The 5,290-nt window shown below is 44.0% G+C and overlaps 1 non-coding gene across 1 annotated transcript; it reads left to right on the top strand.

Annotated features, from left to right (window-relative positions):
• Positions 1–3,028: 3,028 nt before the first annotated feature.
• Positions 3,029–3,111, top strand: TRNAL-AAG (transfer RNA leucine (anticodon AAG)). The gene has a single exon. It is a non-coding gene; the product is annotated as a tRNA-Leu (tRNA).
• Positions 3,112–5,290: the final 2,179 nt, after the last annotated feature.

The raw sequence follows: 5,290 nt of genomic DNA, 5'->3' as shown, positions 1-5,290 counted from the left end.
ACTTTTGGGATCTCATCCCAAAGTTTAGTGTCTTCTGGATCAAAGAGAAGTCTGTTTTTAAAATCTCTTGAAATGAAGAGCCTTTTTTCTGAATCTTCCCATTCAGTTGTCACCATTCTTTTGAGATTTTCGTTCACCGGAAAAACCTTTGTTTTCCTTTCCGTTAGACCTCCAAACATCTCATCCTGGATGGTATGTGGTTGGTCTACTTCGGGAATATCCATGGTTTCCCGTATTGCCTGAATTAAGGTATCAGACATCTCGGAAGAGAAGAAAATTTTTTTCTCTTGAGTGGAAGAAGTGTAAGGCAAAGGTTCCTCTCCTTCTTCTAACTCACCCTCCGATAGGTAATAACACTCCTGCTCCGAGTCAGACCCCTGAGAGGGAGGACAATATTTTTGATCCACTTCCATCCGTGGTCTTTTTGCCCGGGAGTGAGAGGGAGTTTCTTGAGGAGGGGCGAGGGAGGCTACTGACTGACTCACTTCTTCACGAATCATAGCCCTAAGTTCAGACCTGAACGTTGGTTGTTCCTCCTTTAGTATTTTTGCAATACAATCCTGACACAATTGTTTCCTATGTGACTCTGGCAATTTTTTTGCACAAGTCGCACATTTTTTAACCTTCTTTTTATCAGTTTGTCTCTGAGAGGAATCTTTATCCTAGAGAAAACGGAAGGTAGGTAAAGTATGGTGTGCATACATAAGGAGTCATAACCCTTACCCCAAGGGTGAGACTCACGTGACCCTGGGACATATCTGGAGTTCCATCAGGACGAGGAAGTTCCATACCGTGACAGGTAACAGGCAATGCAATATGCAATACACAAAAATAATCCAAGTTAGAGTTATCAGCTCTAACTACATACCTGTGCGTGTCCCTTTAAATGCGGGCGTTTTGAATTTCCCGCCTTCCAAGATGGCCGCGGACCGGAAGTAGCCCGACGTCATTTCCGGTCGGCTATTCGTTGGAGTGCAGCCGCCATAGCCGGCGACTGAGGCTTGCTATGCGGTGCAGCGAGGATACCTGCCGGTGCGTCCAGAAACTTATGGAGCTGCCGGTCCCCGCCTGGTCACGCGGCCAGGCCGAAGCCTGCTTGGGAATCCCAAACCCCCACACTCTACCCGAACCCTGCCTAGGATTCCTCCGGTAGGTGTCTTAGGGTGGGAGCTAAGGGACCTCTCGTTCGAGGGGTGTTAGCCTAGGCTTTAGGGGGAAGAGAAGGGGGAGTGCACGGACTCCCCGATCTTGCCCCCTGCCCGAGTTTTTTTCCTGCAGTAACACAGGAGCGACTTCTCTCTGCTCCTGACCCTGTGGGGACAGAAAGAGCACTGGCAAGTGGGTGGTGGGAGGGGCCTTTTAACCTCTCTGTCTTCCTGTCCCTACAGAGGTCAATAGGGCAACCTCCTGTAGTGCTGTCATGAGGGATGTACTGGAAAATAGCCTTTTGAAATTTTATTGAAAATATGAGAAATTGCTGCTAAAGTTCTAAGCCTCGTAACGTCCTAGAAAAAAAAAAGTACGTGAAAAAAAATGATGCAAACATAAAGTAGACATATGGGGGATGTTAACTAGTAACTATTTTGTGTGGTATTACTATCTGTTTCAAAAGTAAATACATTTAAATTTAGAAAAATGCAAATTTTTGCAAATTTTTGCTAAAATTTGACGTTTTTCACAAATAAATATTGAATTTACCGACCAAATTTTTTCACTAACATAAAGTACAATATGTCACGAGAAAACAATCTCAGAATCGCTTGGATAGGTAAAAGCATTCCGGAGTTATTACCACAAAAAGTGACACATGTCAGATTTGAAAAAATCATCTGTGTCCACAAGGCTAAAACAGGCTGTGTCCTAAAGGGGTTAAACATGCTTCAATGTCATTCCGTCAGCACTCCTGAAAAAATAGTAAAAAAAACGCACAATGACGAAAAACGCCCCAAAATGTTAGACTCTTCAGATGACTGGCTTGGCATCCAATCTCGAAATATTGCGCTTTTGTGTAGGATATGGTGACCGAGCAGTCTCTCATGAAGGCGTGGATTTAAATCCCACTTTTGAACACTCATATTTTCTTTAGCATACTTAAATGTAAGACTTTTCACTCATGGAGTAATGAGTCATTCTCCTTGAGCTCCTCCGCTATCCCGGTAGAATTAAGTCCAACTGCCTGTAAAGACATCTACATACTCGCCACCAGACCTTGAGACAAGTCTGCATCCAGTACAATGAGTGATAGTGCAGCAAAGCTGTCCCACCAACCTCTATGCAGCTGAGCACGGCAAACGAAGGAGTTCTATTACTGATAGCATTAAGCCGCTGCTACCATGTGAAGTAGTAGCAATATTCAAGACACACGGCCACATCCTGGGCCTAGCTCCACTATTGTGCACTCTATAGCCGCAAGAGACCAGCCCGAGCCACTTATATACATGTGGCTTTGTATCAGATGAGTTTGGAGCCAAAGAAATTCTACCCCTTGTAAAACTGTCAGAGAAACCTCTACATGACGAACACCTGCAGCCCCAACCATTTACGCGGCTTAATCTAAATTCTGATAAAGAGAAGTGCTCCTCTCCATACACTCAGGTGCAGTAGATAGCTTTTCAGCACCACAACTTTCACAAAACCCCTTTCTGCCAACTTTTTTAACCTTGACCATATTCTCTACCTACTCTGAGTCCTCATGACCCCCATATCTCTGGCCAGACCCTAAATATAAGTAAACTATGTAAAACAATACAGATTCCTCTGCTTACTTGATTGAATGTTATAGAGAATGGAACTCCACTAAACTACTGCTGGGTACCTCCCAGGGTAGTTTTTCTGTATTTTCAGGTTAAAGCAAGAAAAAGGGTCTTTCAGGACCTCTTTTTTACAGTACTGTTAATCATAAAACAATAACTACAAGATGGAAATGGACAAGGAAAAGTTCTAATCTTTCTATTATGAATTCCCAAAAACTGGACTCTCAGCATGACTTTTTTTGCTTCCGTTTCTGAAAGGCTTGGCTTTTTTACAAGTCAGGATGGCCGAGCGGTCTAAAGCGCTGCGTTAAGGTCGCAGTCTCCCCTGGAGGCGTGGGTTCAAATCCCACTTCTGACAACTAATCTTTTTTTAAACATGCTTCAATGTCATTCCGTCAGCACTGCTGAAGAAATAGTAAAAAAAACCCCACAATACCAAAAAACGCCCCAAAATGTTAGACTCTTCAGATGACTGGCTTGGCATCCAATCTTGAAAAATTGCGCTTTTGTGTAGGATAGGGTGACCGAGCAGTCTCTCGTGAAGGCGTGGATTTAAATCCGACTTTTGTACACTCATATTTTCTTTAGCATATTTAAATGTGAGACCTTTCACTCATGGAGTAATGAGTCATTCTCCTTGAGCTCCTCCGCTATCCCGGTAGAATTAAGGCCAACTGCCTGTAAAGACATCTACAGACTCACCACCAGACCTTGAGACAAGTCTGCATCCAGTACAATGAGTGATAGTGCAGCAAAGCTGTCCCACCAACCTCTATGCAGCTGGGCACGGCAAACGGAGGAGTTCTATTACTGATAGCATTAAGCCACTGCAACCATGTGAACTAGTAGCAATATTCAAGACACATGGCCTCATCCTGGGGCTAGCTTCACTATTGTGCACTCTATAGCCGCAAGAGACCAGCCCGAGCCACTTATATACAGGTGGCTTTGTATCAGAAGAGTTTGGAGCCAAAGAAATTCTACCCCTTGTAAAACTGTCAGAGAAACCCCTACATGACAAATACCTGCAGTCCCAACCATTTACGCGGCTTAATCTAAATTCTGATAAAGAGAAGTGCTCCACTCCAGACACTCAGGTGCAGTAGATAGCTTTTCAGTACCACAACTTTCACAAAACCCCTTTCTGACAACTTTTTTAACCTTGACCATATTCTCTACCTACTCTGAGTTCTCATGATCCCCATATCTCTGGCCAGACCCTAAATATAAGTAAACTATGTAAAACAATACAGATTCCTCTGCTTACTTGAGTGAATGTTATAGAGAATGGAACTCCACTAAACTACTGCTGGGTACCTCCCAGGGTAGTTTTTCTGTATTTTCAGGTTAAAGCAAGAAAAAGGGTCCTTCAGGACCTCTTTTTTACATGACTCAAATAAGTCGAGTCGCTTCTCCCCTTATGTAAATCTACCCTCCCAAAGCAGACACTGAAACAGAGTTGGATTTTAATGGCCACAGCAGCCGTTTATTATTTAAATAACAATAACTTTAAATACCATAATTTTTGAATCCCCAAAAAAGGGGATACATCATAACAACAAATAACCCACTGCGACCCTATCAGGGTCATAACATTATAAACCAACCAGAATGACAGGGGCAAGTCCTTGAAGCCACCGATACTTAATTTTGGCCATCTGCCCACAAATACCTTACCCCCAGCCGTAACCCGGCCCAGGAGCACCAAATTACCTTTTTGCAGATGACCACCATATATATATAAATATATATAACCCAGCTTTCAAAAGGGGTAACACCCTAAGAAGCCGACAAATTGGGGGTGCATCCCGTGATGCATTCCCCCCCACCACTTTTTACGACCTACTTCAAGGACTCCCCCCCGCAGCTGCAATGACAAAATTTAACCTCCCCCAAAGACAAATGTCAATAAGCAAATAAACTTTGACGAGAAGAACCACCATCCGCAGCAATCTTTTGCCGCGGTCAACCGATCCACATCAGGGCGGGCGGGCGGGAACATGTTCCTGCTTCTGTGTCCTGGCGAAGAGAGGGAGAGCACAAACAGGAAACAGGTACATCCCCTTCAATCCCCACCCCTTCTCACTCAAGCCCTCCTGCTGTCCCCCCCCCCTTTCCTCTCATAGGCCAGCCAACTCTGTGTCCCTCCCATCTATTTTAGTCATGGAGGCCTTCCCTTATTCCTTTTTTCTTCTTTCAGTACGGCCTCTTCTTGACTCAAATAAGTCGAGTCGCTTCTCCCCTTATGTAAATCTACCCTCCCAAAGCAGACACTGAAACAGAGTTGGATTTTAATGGCCACAGCAGCCGTTTATTATTTAAATAACAATAACTTTAAATACCATAATTTTTGAATCCCCAAAAAAGGGGATACATCATAACAACAAATAACCCACTGCGACCCTATCAGGGTCATAACATTATAAACCAACCAGAATGACAGGGGCAAGTCCTTGAAGCCACCGATACTTAATTTTGGCCATCTGCCCACAAATACCTTACCCCCAGCCGTAACCCGGCCCAGGAGCACCAAATTA

Source organism: Rhinoderma darwinii, chromosome 1, assembly GCF_050947455.1.
Source record: "Rhinoderma darwinii isolate aRhiDar2 chromosome 1, aRhiDar2.hap1, whole genome shotgun sequence".
Taxonomy (NCBI): domain Eukaryota; kingdom Metazoa; phylum Chordata; class Amphibia; order Anura; family Rhinodermatidae; genus Rhinoderma; species Rhinoderma darwinii.
This window is presented reverse-complemented; position numbering and strand designations above follow the sequence as displayed.